Raw genomic sequence first — 14265 nt, forward strand, 5'->3', positions numbered from 1 at the left:
ACAAAGCATAAGCATGCAGCTCAATGAATGATGACAATGTATAGGAAGGCACCTCGCCCAGGTCAAGGAATCCAACTTTGGCTCGTGTGCTGGGCATTTGGGGGAGGGGAAGGCCCTGCCTGGAGGACCTTGGCAGACTGCTTGATGGATGATTCTTGCTGCCTGACTAGGGAGAGAACGATTTGGGAGTAGGGTGGCCTAATACATACTGAACGTTTATCACGTGCCAGGCCCCATTCTTTGTGCTTTATGGGTATTCCTTTTTTTTTTTTTTTTCTTTTTTTTGCGGTACGCGGGCCTCTCACTGTTGTGGCCTCTCCCGTTGCAGAGCACAGGCTCCAGACGCGCAGGCTCAGCGGCCATGGCTCATGGGCCCAGCCGCTCCGCGGCACATGGGATCTTCCCAGACCGGGGCACGAATCCGTGTCCCCTGCATCGGCAGGCGGACTCTCAACCACTGCGCCACCAGGGAAGCCCTATGGGTATTCCTTTAACCCTGACAAAACCCCACGAAGTAAGTGCTGTTATCACCTCATTTTATTGATGAAAAAACAGAAGCACAGAGAGGTTAAGTAACGAATCCAAAGTCACACAGCTGGTGGGAGGCATAGCCAGGTTAAACCTGAGTCCCCTGGCTTAGAGCCTCCAGGCTCTTCTGAGATGAGAGAGCCCAGTCCTGGCCCCAGGAGGCCTGGGTTCTAGTGTCCTCTGGAACCTCTGCAAACCTTTTGATGTTTCACACCTGCTGTGTGACCTCAGGCAAGTCTCTCAACCTCTCTGAACTTCAGGTTCCTCTTTTGAGAAATAGGGATAAAAGCCCTACTTTGTGCTGCCCAGCGTTTGTATGGGGCGAGGAAGAGGTGGCAGAGGTGGATGTTGTAACCCTGACCACAGGGATAAAGCTCATCCTAAATAGGAGTCCTTCTGGCCCACGTGCTGATGGGGTTACACTGAGTGAGCTATGTGTCTCATTCACTCCCTGCTGCAAGCCAGCTCACTGTGAAGCAGGCCCTCTTGTATTCCCATCTGATGGGTGAGGAGCCTGAGGAGAGTGGGGTGGTCAGAGATGCTGCCTGTGGGGCGTGGCAGGGGCAGCGGGGTGATGCTCCAGGCAGGGAAGTGAGGGCAGGATTTGGGACCTGCATTTAGGAGGGGGTCTCACATGAGCAGAGGTGAGGAGGTCAGTGTGTGCAGGCTGTGTGGGGGGCTGGGAAGGCTGGCTGGGTCCTGAGCCGCTCACCTCAACCGCTTCCACATTCCTCAGATGGGAGAGCTGAGGCCATCCTGAGCTGGGGCCTCAGACCCTGGGTCTGGGGCTGTGCTGCACTTGGGGCAGTGGGGGTGGGAACTTGGACTTGAGTCTGGCAGGCGAAGTCCTTGGCTCTTGAGGCTGACACCAAGGCTGAAGGGGACAGCTGGGCCTAAGTTCCAGCTTGGGGCAGTGGGGTGGTGCCCAGAGGGCCTTGTCCTGCAGTTGACACTGATGTGGCTGGCTGGGACAACCGTGGCCCGTGGGTGGCAAGGAGAGCCCAGAGGAGGCTGGAGCCGAAGTGTATAATTTCTCCCTTTATGATTCTCCAAAGAGGTGTGTGACAGAGACCTACAACTCTCCAGGGGCCAGATGGACCAGATCTCCCTTAATATTGGAAAATACCCTGAATTCCTACTTGGCTGGCCCAGGACCTTGAACGGGGGACTTTGGGCAGCAGTTGGGAAATTCACCTTCTGTAGCAAAAATGCTTCATTCTCCCCCCAGAACCGCCCCCCCCCCCAAGTGTACACATTCTCACGTGTTCGAATGTGGACATGTGTGTTGACAAAGACACGTGTGCACACACAGATGCGCACACAGGCGCCCACGCAACCATAGATAGATCCCTAGTTGTTCGTGTATCCCCAGAATCCACCCTCCCAACAGCGTTCTGCTGATGGAATGCTGTAATATTTTTCTATTAAATGTTGCATTTGTCGTGCCTTTTAGTAGCTCCCCTCATTAAAAATATTATCCCCATAAATAAGCCAGCACCTGAGAAGAGTGCCCGACTCCATTTCTCTTCCTAATTGAGACACTTAGCTTTGATTTGCACATCGGCACACACCGAGCGGATTAATTTTCAATTAATGCTCCTGGGCAGGAGGCTGCAGGTGGTGTGGGCTTGCAGCCCAATGGTCTGGGAGCAGGGGCAGGTGGGGACCAGGAGGACCCAGCAAGAGTGTCTCTGTGTTTCCTGGCTGCCGGACAGAGAGTTCTGGGGACTGTCTGGGGCTTTGTGGTTTTGTTCTTTGTGGAAAAGTGGATCCTGGGGGCCTCTCTTGAGGGAAGCACCCTCCTCCCATACCAGGTGCTATGGACTGAATATTTGTGTCCCCCACCCCCCAGATTCATATGTTGAAGCCCTAAGCCCCCATGTGATGGTGTTGGAGATGGGGCCTTTGGGAGGTAATTAGGTCATGAGGATGGAGCCCTCGTGATGGGATTGCTGTCCTTCTAAGAGGAGGCATGAGAGAGCTTGCTCACTCTCTGCTCTCCACCATGTGAGGATACAGGATGCCATCTGCAAACTAGGAAGCGGGCCCTCACCAGACACTGCATCTGCTGGCACTTTGATCTCAGACTTCCCAGCCTCCAGATCTGTGTGAAATAAATGCTTGTTTAAGCTACCTAGTTTATGGTAATTTGTTATGGCAGCCTGAGCTAAGACACCAGGAAAGGGCTCCCAAACTCTGGTTTGAGCCTGGGTTCTGCAACCAGACAGGCCCGGAATGACAGTCCTTCTGGGCCACTTCCTAGCAGGATGCCCTTGGACCATTCATGTTGATCTTCTCAAGGCTTAGTTTCCTCATCTGTGAAGTGGGGCTCATAAGATGAAGGGCCTCAAAAGGTTGTTGTGGGGATGAAATGAGGTGATGCGAGCAGTGCCTTGTGTTCGGAACATCCGCTCGCCTTTCTCCCTCTCTTCCTCCTCCATGTCTGTCCGTAAGTCTGGTTTCCCATCCGTACCTGTCCCTCTGTCTGTCCAGACCCTTTGCCTTAGACCCACACCTGTGAACAGGAGCCTCCCTGGCTCACCTGGCGGTGGCTGCCCTGAGATATTTCCAGCAGCCGCTTGTATTCTGTACCAATGGCCTCTCTTTCCTTGGTGCCTGTGGGTCTTTAGTGGCTCAGGGTACAAGATGTACTCATTGGCACTCAGGAAACCCTCCGCTCCAAGTGGAATGGGCAGGACATGGTCCCACCTGCTCAGCCCAGGATGTCTGTCTGCTCAATGCCTTGGGCAGCCACTTCCTGGTCCTGCCCTCAGCCCCTGGCTGGCAGCTCCCCCAGACCTTTGCCTCCTGTGGGTTTGGCCTTCCTTGTGGGACCCGTATAAAATCACGGAGCTGCATGGCTCAGTCTCTGCCTATTGTCACAGTTAAAGACACTCTAGTCTGGGAGCCAAAAATGGAAAAACCACTTGAATGTTCATAAAAGTCTTTTGAAGAGCGCTAAGGAAGATTCTATTCACGACAAACGGCACTGCATCTTAACACCCTAGTTTCTGTGCTCTCTCTCTCATCATCACGATGTATCTAACAGGCATAGCTGCTGTCTCTCGACCCTCTCTCAGGACTCCCCTAAACTCTTCCCTAAACCCAGCCTGTGCTGGCTCTGGTCCCGAGGTTGCAAAATGGTGACACAAGGGCATATCTTTCTCATAAACTTATGAAGTCTGCACAATATTACACATATATATTTTTAAAATTTATTTATTTAATTTATATATTTTTGGCTGTGTTGGGTCTTCCTTGCTGTGCGTGGGCTTTCTTTAGTTGCTGCGAGCGGGGGCTACTCTTCACTGAGGTGTGCGGGCTTCTCATTGCGACGGATTCTCTTGTTGCAGAGCACGGGCTCTAGGTGTGTGGGCTTCAGTAATTGCGGCACGCAGGCTCAGTAGTTGTGGCACACAGGCTTAGCTGCTCCGTGTTATGTGGGATCTTCCTGGATCAGGGCTCGAACCCTTGTCTGCTGCATTGACAGGCGGATTCTTAACCACTGCGCCACCAGGGAAGCCCTACACATGTATTTTTTGCAATAGTGGGTAACATTAAAAAGGTGGGAATTTCACATAAAGATCTGCATTTGCAGCTTTGCTTGAGAAATCAGCTCTGGCAACACAGGGCCCTGATAGAGACGTGTGCTTTCCAGCTCCCCACATGGCCTGTCCCTCTCCCTCCTGGTGCCCACCTGGCCCTTGTCCACGTTTGAGCACATGACCCTTGCTCTCTTCTTCCCCTCCCCCTTCTGGGGATTTCTCTCTGACAGCTGGCTCCTGGGGCCTCTCAGCTCTCCCCGTCAGTTACCACACACACTGAGGAACTGGGCAGGCAAAGACCCCTCCTGGGCAGGTGAGCAGGAGGAAAGGGTGTGAGCATTCTCACATTTGCAGTTTTTCTCTTTGGCACTTGCAAGGTCATCCCCTAAACCCAAGGCCAGGGCAAGTCCTCCCAGTTCCTTGTCCCTGAGAGTGGGGACTCCTCCTTCTCATCCTGGCTCCAAGGCCTCTTCCCAGACCAGTTAAATTTTTTTCTTTTCAAAGTAAACCATCCCCATCATTTTAGCAGGAGAATTTTCCAGAACCAGCATCTCTCTCTTCTGGATACAGCAACACCTGCTTTCCAAACCGCAGCTTCCTCCCTGGCTGAAGCTCCCAACTCCTTCCTAACACCTCCTGCCTCGTTGGAGCTGTCCTGCTCGTCCTCAGAGCCTTGCCCCTGGTGTGGCTCATGCGACTCCAGGTCATTGACTTTTCAGGCAAATGCTGGGGAGATGGTAGAGCTCTGGGGCTAAGTGGGCAGATTCAGGCCAGGAGACCTGGGTTCCAGTGCTAGTTCTTCTGCTGAGCTCTGTGACCTGATCAAGTTATTCCATCTCCCTAAGCCTCAGTATCCTCTGCAGGATACAGACGATAATAATAGTACCCATTTCCTAGGGGTGCTGTGCCATTTAAATGAGAAAAAGCATTTTGTACCTGGATACTCAAAGTATGGTTTTTGGACTCTTGGTATCTCCTGGGTGCTAGTTAGAAATGCAGAGTCTCAGGCCCCACCCCAGACCTGCAAACCGGAATCTGCATTTCAACAAGATGCCCAGAGATTCCTTGTACACAGTCAAGTTTGAAAAACTCTGATTTAACACAACTCTTGGCACAAGGGAAGCACTCACAGGACAAGTGGTAGCTGTCCTGGTGACTGTTAGTCTAATAAGAGTCCCTATATTAAGGCAGATTCTGGTGCTGGAGAGAAGATGGGGCTCAGTCCTGGCTCTGTGCCTTTGTATTGTGTGCCCAGGTTAGCTAGCCTTGCTTCCTGCCTCGTGCTCCCCATCAGTGAAAATGGAGGTCCTGATGCTGTCTCCTGGCGCTGATTGGAGAGTGAAATAAGATCAAGCAGGAGGTGTTTCAGAGAGTCGTGGAAAGTGATTTTGAGATATCGAAGCTCTGAAAGCATTTTTGCACACGTTTTATTGACTCTTTCTGCTATTGTTCCCATTTTAAACATGAGAAATGGAGGCGTTTCAAAACCAAGTGATTATTCTGAGCTCATTGAGTGAATCAGCTGTAGAACTGGGTCTAGTCCCAGGACCTGAGGTCATAAGCAGTACAAGACCCCTCCCAGAGCTCCCAGATCCTCCAGATCACCCTATAGTGAGTCCCTGGACCCTCCAGTCTGGCCCTCCCACAACTGAAACCTTCTGGGTGCCTCTGATTGTATAGTGCTGTTGGCTGATTGCTTCTTTTTTGTGTGTTGGGGTTGGAGGTGGCTGCAGACCAGGGAGGGAGTGGGGACCGGAAGGATGGGGCAGCTGTGGGATCTGATGGTTAATTATAATGTCCTCAGAGGTGATCAATCCACAGTCAATGTCTTGAATCCTCAACGACCCAGCTCCTCTTTGGCCGAGCACGAGGCCTTCGTGGGGGTGGCAGGAGGCCAGGCTGTCCTCTTCCTGGTCCTTGGAAGCCCAGCGCGAGGCTGCGATGTCGATGTTGCCTCCAAAATATTCCCATCTTGTTTCCATAATAGCTTCTGTCATTGCTCTTGACAGGCCAGCCATTAAGTCTGGCAAAATTGCAAGAATTATTAACATGTGAGGTTTTATATTATTTGACAGCTGTCGGCTCCTTTGGAATCCACATCACCCTGTCCCATCCCTTCCCTCCCACCTCCCCCTCGACATCACCCCTCCCCCCCAGGAGGATGGGAGGGCCTCCCAGTCACTGGGGAGCCAGGAGAAGACAAGCTCCTGTCAAGCTTCACTCACAATTGCTCCTGCGCATCTGTGGGATGTTCCCTGAGGGCCCGCACGTCCCATCTCCGGTCCTAACCTGGATCCTTCCTCAGCCAAACCCCTGGCTTCAGTGGTTTCAGCGACGACTCCCAATGCTCCATTTACCTCCCAACTCTGCCCCAGACCCACATACCATTTGCATCCCGGATGGCTCCTCTCTGATGCTCCAAAGTCTCCAGCCTGGCTCTTCCTATTTAGGTGCCATGCTCCAGTATCTCTCCTGTGTCCCAGGCCAGAAATCCAAGGGTCGCCCTGCTCTCTGCTCCCTCCCACAGCCCCACAGTCTCTGGTCCCCAAGCTCTGTCCATTATGCATTCCTAAAAGGCTTGACTCCCCCCTCTCTTTCCCATCCCTGTTGCTTTGCCCTAGTCTGGGTCTCCACAACTGTTTCCTCGCTGGCCGGTGCCCTGCCCAGATCCCTTTGGGCCCTCCCATGTAGTGTGTGCCCATCCGACTTCCAAAAGCATTTCCCTGGGGCTGCAGCATGCTGCCTCCACCCAGGCAGGCAAGGAGTGCTGGAGAAGTGATGGCCGTCCCTGCTTCTTAGGACCCCTCTCGGCCAATTGCTGAGGCGAGTTGGTATATAAATGCCCCAGCTCCTTTCCTCGTGGGTAGGATGGCTGAGGCCTGGTCTACATGAGACCCTGAGGTCCCCAGTGGAATGAAGCTCCATTTCCCCATTATAGTAACTGCCTTGATAAAGGCCCGCTTCTCGGCTTCCTCCCCGTCTCTGCCCAACTCCCCCTCACTGTTGGCGCCCCACCCAGAACCCCTGGGCCCTCCCAAGTAGTGCAGGCCTGGCCTACTTCCAAAAGCCTGAAACATTTCTCTGGGGCTGCAGCCTGCTTTCCTGGGTCTGTCTTCCAAAGAAACTGCTTGCACTCAAACCTTGCTCAGAGTTGGTTACTAGGGGAACCCAAACCAAGACAAGACTCGAGGTCTGTTCCTCCTGCACACCCAAGGGTGAGTACTGGGGTACACATGTCTGATTCTTTCACTCCCTTCCCTGGATCACAGGAGGAGCCCTCAGTACTTCACTTCCTGTTCCACCAGGCTGCTACAGCAAGGGAGTCCTTCCCGTTGCCAGGGGCCTAGATCCAGAAATCTGAATGCACACAGTGTTTGGGGCTGCTACTTACATTTCAAAAGCAGTTGCCACAGGCTTCAAATAGTATGTTTCTCTGGTACTTTCATTAGATAAAGTTTTGCATTTACACAGCCATTAAGTAATACTGATATAGGGCCATCAATGTTAAAGAGAAACCCATTCCCGGATATCAAAATATATCCCGAAGCTATCCCAAATACAACTTGCGTTGGTTAGCACAAGAATGAACAGATTAACAGAGATGTCCAAAACAGAACCCTAATGAATGATACAAGTGGCAGTTCTAATTAGTGTAGAAAGGATAGGCTAGTCATGAAATGGAGATGGATAATTAGCTAATCATTTGGGGAAATAAAGACACCTAACCTCATGCAAATTCCAGATGGATAAAAATGTTGATATGAAGAGTGAAACCATAAAAGAACTAGAAGAGACAAAGGTGATGATCTCAGGATGAGGTGGGCCTTCCCAAGGAAACAAGGGAAGAAACCACAGATGAAGCTGTGAGAACTGACAAAATAAAAATGCAGAATCCCAACGTTAAAAAGCAGACCATTGGGAAAATATATTGGCAGTGCGTACTACAGAAAAAAAAAAAAGAAGAAATTGAGTAAGGTTGAATTGAATCAATCTCCATTTTAGTTGACTCCTGACACCTAGTATTAAAAATCAGCAGAAGCGGGCTTCCCTGGTGGCGCAGTGGTTGAGAATCCCCCTGCCGATGCAGGGGACATGGGTTCGTGCCCCGGTCCGGGAGGATCCCACATGCTGCGGAGTGGCTGGGCCCGTGAGCCATGGCCGCTGAGCCTGCGCGTCCGGAGCCTGTGCCCCGCAACGGGAGAGGCCACAACAGTGAGAGGCCCGCGTACCGCAAAAAAAAAAAAAAAAAAAAAAGAAAAAAAAATCAGCAGAAGCTAGAATAAGTCCTGAAAAGGCAAACATCTGGTCATCTGCTTGAATGTGCTCACCCTCATGATCAGGAATTTCTTCTTGGTGTCCATCCTGCATCCTTCTTGCTGCAACAGGAGCTTTTTCTATCCTTCATGCCTTAGGACCTTTCCCTGAAGTGACTTCAGGCATTTTGTGTGGCTCCAGGGTGTCAGGCCAGGAGCCCTCGGGGCCTTCCTGTGTTGGGAGACATTGTTCAGCCACAGGCAAAGTCTCGGAGGGTTCAGGCTTCTCTGAGGGTTCACTGGCTCTTCAGGCTGGGCGCACGGGCCCACAGCTGGTCCTTGTCTCATGCTGTCTACCTCCCCGTCCCCCTCTTTGTCCTGAGCCCACCTCAGTCCTACCTGGGCCTTGTTCTGAGACCCGTTCTGAGCCTTATCTGGACGCCCCTCTTGACCACCTCTGACTCTCTCTGACCCATCCCAGGCCATGGCCGGAGCCCCCGGAGCCAGGTCCTGTTGGCTGAGCCGCCGCTCCGAGCCGGGCCGGCTGTGCGGGGAACAGATGGGCTCCCTGCGGACAAGGCAGCAGCGCAGAAGCTAATCCACTTTTATCTCATTATGGTGACAGCCACCCTGTTAAATGGAATGGACTATCGATTTGGGGCTCACTTCCAGCCTGAGGATTTTCCATCACAGGCCTGAGTAGAATAGGAGAAAAGCAACACTTATTAACTCGGGTGCCAGTCAGGGAGAGGCTGGGATGGGGGCAGGGGCTGGATGGGCGCAGGCGCCAGAAGCACTGGGGACCCAGGCTCAGACCCAGGGCCGAGGGAGTCCCTCCTTACCCCCTCCCCCCAGGTGCCAAGGCGGGGGATGAGGGCACAGAGACACATGCACACACACTGGTGCACCTATGTGTTCAACGCTGACACATACACATGCAACACTGACACACACACACATACTCCCAATACCAACTCATGCACGCACACACAGTACTGACATACATATGTTCAACACTGACAAACGTATGTTCAACACTGACAAACACCCGTACCCAAGGCTGACACACATCTACACAAATACCCAACACTGAATCACGGGCACACTCACACATACACACTTGATATTGACACCCATGCACACAAGGCTGACACATATAGACACCCGTCATTGACACACATATATACACACAAGGCTGACACACACAGACAGCATGCTGACACATGTACATCCCACGGCTGATGCAGATCCACAGAAGCGCGCTGACATACAGATACCCATCACTGACACACATATGAACACACCACTGACACACATCTACACTAATACTCAACCCTGACACATGCACACCCATCACTGACACGCATATCCTCCAAATGCTGACACACACAAACGCATAATCCTGACATATATATGTTCAATGCTGACACACACACACACACAACCCTGGCACACACGCTCACACAATGCCGGACACATACACATGCACACATACACTGACATCACATGCTGACACTTTCCTACTCATGGTGCTGACACATGCCCAGTACGGAAGCACACACAAACACACCTTCACTGACCTACATTCTACAGACACACCCAGTGTGCACCGGCATCAACGTCCAAGTGACACATCTGTGCCACACTGATAGCCTAATACTGACAGACACAAACACAGTGTAATGCTGGCATATGGATTTGCATCTACCACTGACATACAAGTTAATGATGCACGTGCATATAATATGTACACACGTATACACAATATTCACAACACACACACGCACACTCATAAACCCGCTGGCAGCTCCCTTTGTTCAGGCCCCAGGTCAGTATGAAACACCTGGGCAGGTGCTATGGCTGGATGGAGGATGGGACTCAGTGCCTGCCCTCAAGCAGCTTTGCCTCTAGTTGGGGAGATGACACCCAGAATACTTACAGCTAATTCACGTACAGTGCTTAGCGTATGCCTCTCGCTGTTCAAAGCACTTTACATGGATACACTTCTAAAATCTTCACAACGACCTCTGGAGTTGGGTACTATTATTAGGCTCATTTTGTAGATGAGAGTCCTGGGCACAGAGAAGCTAAACAACTTGCCCAAAGTCACACAGCTCTGGAGTGGGAGAGCTGAAATTTGAACTCAGTCCATCAGGCTCCCAACAATGTCTAACCTCTATGTGTACTGTTTCTCACATCTGCATCTGGCCACTATGTCACAGCCCCAGACCCGTCTGCTCACACAGACACACACCCAAGGTTCCAGCCTGGCCCATTGGGAATGACCCTCCTTGGAGAATGCCCCTACTTCCAATGAGGGCTGTGTGGAGGACGGGTGCAGCTTTGAGGTGGGACCTCTGACCGGGCAGGTGGGAGGCAGTTCTTGTTGGGAAAGGCTCTGGAGAGGGTCCAGAGGGCCAAGGGCCAGTGTGGGGATGGATTTCCGGGTGTGTTGTCTGAGTAGGCAGCTCCCTTAGATCTTATTTGCACGTAACCAGCAATGGCTGCTTGATGCAGCTGGGATCTCCCAGGGCCAGGGCCCGGGGGAGGAAGGCTGCCAGGCAGTGAGTGGCTGCCAGGAAACTGGTTTTCTCCAACAGGGAAGGGGGAGGGTGAGTCAGGAAGGCAGACGGCAGTGAGCTGGGCCTGGAGGCCTTGCTCCCTGGACAAGTTCTGGAAAGGGGCTTTGGGCTGTTGCCTAGTGAAAGAGCCTGGAGCTGGGCTGTCCATATTTAACCTCTGTTGAGACCCTGACAACTTCTGTCTGACCCACCTCCGTGGACAATCACTTAACCTAATCCTTAGTTTCCCCATCTGAAAAATGGCGCTCACAAGATCACCTGAAATCCCTGGGAGGATTAAATAAAATGACATACTAAAGTGCCTGACCCAATGGGGTGGGACATACAGCCTCCTCTGTCCCATTGGCTGCTGAGTTCTTGGGACCTTTGCTGAGGGCAGCTCCCGGATACCTGCGGTTAGTCCAGAGTCTGGAGAAAGGCTCTGCTTTCCTTCTGGGAGGGAGTTTCAGATCAAGAGGGTGCCCCAATGGCTGGAGTCTGGGGTTAGGCGGGCTGGGGGATTGCTATGGACTGAATTGTATCCTCCCAAATTCATAAATTGAAGCCCTAGTACCCAATGTGATGGTATTTGGAGGTGGGGCCTTTGGGAGGTAATTAGGTTTAGATGAGGTCATGGGGGTGGAGCCCCCATGATGGGATTAGTGCCCTTATAAGAAGAGGTACCAGAGAGAGTACTCTCTCTCTGTACCCCTATTCCCCCCCAGCATGAACCCAACCATGCTGGCATCCTGATTTTCAACTTCCAGCATCCAGACCTGTGAGAAAATTAATTTCTGTTGCTTAAGCCCCACTCCCATTCCAGTCTGTGGTATTTTGTTAGGGCAGCCTGAGCTGATTAGGACAGGGATGGAAGGCTGCTGGAGAGGGCTGGTCTGAGGCTGGCACTAACACCGGGCTCTCTCACAAACCAACTACAGCCCAGGACTCGTCTTATGTCTCTTTCTCACTTGTAAAATGGAGGCTTAGGTTGGATTCTCTCCAAAGACCTGCTCCATTTTGATACCATGTGACCCTGGAATTGGGGTCTTTCCCATCTCCCTGGTGAGTCTCTGGAGGGAAGTGGTGGAAGGCAGACCTGCATGCTCCTGTTCCCTGCCCTCCAGCCCATTTCCTGGAGCTGTGACGCTGTGGTGGGCGGTGGGGTCAGGGGTGGGGAGGATATTCCTGCCTGTGACCCTCCCCTGTCTGTGGATTGAGGCATCAGGACAGGCCTTCCCAAGGCATTTCTGGAAAGTAGGATGTGGGCCAGAACACTGAAGACAGTGGTTTACATCCAGGGTCTCTAGGACCTGGGGACTCACTGACACTGCCCTGAGGTTGTTTTGTCCCCACCAGCCAAGGTGTCCTCCAGCTCACCTCAGCCCAGCTGTCCCTTCACATCAGCACAACTGTTCCCTTAGATCAGCCCACCTGCTCCTCCACATCAGCCAACTACTCTCCAGTATAAGCCTAGCTGTTCCCCAATGTTAGCCCAGGTGCTTTCCATCACAAGCTGAGTTGCTCTCTCACATCTACTGCCTGTTCCCCCATATCAGTCCAGATGTTCCCCATGTCACCAGTTCTACCTTATTGGACAAGTGGTTCTGCCTTCACATCAGGCCAGGGGTTCTGCCCCATCTGCTCAGCTGTTCTCCCCCAACATCAACCTGGCTCTTCCTCCTCAGGTCACCCCAGCTGTTCCCCTCCATATCTGTTCAGCATCTTTCCCCATCACCTCAGCCCAGCTGTACACTCCCATAAGCTGCTTCTTCTCTCCTTATATCTTTTCTGGGCACCTTCTCAGGGGGTGGCAGGGCTATACTGGGTTCTTCCAAGGCAGCCTCTCTGGTATTGCTAGAGGGTCTCCCCCTCTCTGCTCCAACTTCCCTCACCCACATGGGAAGCAGGGGTATGACCTGTGGTGGCTAATCCTGCTCTTCCCTGAGAGGCACAGGGTAGGGAGGACGAGGCACCCAAGACTGGAAGAAGAGGGAGAGAATTCAGACATCCCCGTCCCCCTATTGACAGGAGGGACCCCAGCATCATCTCTGACCCTCCCAGAACCAGGGGGAGTACCTGGCATTACCCCATCCCCAGAGAGGCAGGCGGAACCCCAGGCATTCCACAGTCACCCCAGCTCCAGATAGGAAAGACACCCCCTCATCATCCCCTTCCCCATAAAGATAGGAGCAACCTCTGGAATCATCTTCCCCACCTTAATCTGAACCCCCAGAGGAGAAAAGACAGATCCTGATTAAATATGCAAATTCAAGCAGATGGCGGAGCACGGTGATGGACGGGCTGTCAGGAGAGGATGTCACCATGATGTGTGTGCCTGTGTGTAAGTGTGTATCTGTGTGATTAGTGTGTGTGTGTGGATACTGCGTGGGAGAGGGGGAGGAGCCTGGGGGGCTGGTGCTGCCTCTGGCCAGTGGGACTGGATGGGGTGGGGCCGGGGAGTCTGCGGGAGGTGGGAGGGAATGGGATGACTTTCCACAGTGGGCCAGCCCAGGACCTCCCTGTGACCAGCTCTCCAGGCCTCTCCATGGCAGGATGCTAATTCCACCAGATCAGGGCTGGGACAAGAGGGGATTTGTTGGTATAATCTGCACCTGTATCTCTGCTCTTGCCTTCGGCCAAACAATAAAAGACACAATATTTACACAACTTACCAGGGGAAGCAATATTGGGTCATTGATTTTGTGTCCCTTGGATTTTCACGGTCTAAACCTTAATGGTTTTTAATCATGAAATATTAGCGCCGCAGGGCACTTAGCACTGGCACCTTGCTGCTGAGGGACGGCTCCCCTGCCCCCTCCCCAGTTCCAAGGGGAACACCCTAAAGAGGAGGAGCCAATATCCCCCCTCCACACACACACCCCCCCAGGGCAGCAGAGCCTCTGGGAGCCTGCCGAGGGATTGGTCCAGGTCTAGGCACAGTTGGGGGAGCCCCTGGAGAACAGGGCACCCTAGGATCAGTCCCCCCAGTTCTAGAGGCAGAGCAGAAGTAAGAAAAGCAACTCATCCTCCAATAAAAGAGGAGATTTGGTTTCACCAGGGTGTGTAGAATAAAAGCTTTTGCCCTTGTCTTTTCCTCCTCCAGATACAACTTTCACCTTAACTCAATGTGGGGACTCCTACCCACCTGTCACATCTCTTGGTGGGGTGGTCCCCAAGCACGGGGCCAGGTTGCATTCAATTCTGTATCTTCAGCACTTGGCCCAGTGCCCAGAGCATCACTGGTGCACGTATTGGTTGAATGAATGATGAGTGAATGTGCTAGACTTTGAAGCTAGGTTCCCTACAGAGACTTTTCATTCATTCAACAAATATTTATTGATCCCCTACTGTGTGCGTGATCTCAGAGGTGAATCTGAC

The sequence above is a fragment of the Hyperoodon ampullatus genome (genome assembly GCF_949752795.1).
Source record: "Hyperoodon ampullatus genome assembly, chromosome: 2".
NCBI lineage: Eukaryota > Metazoa > Chordata > Mammalia > Artiodactyla > Ziphiidae > Hyperoodon > Hyperoodon ampullatus.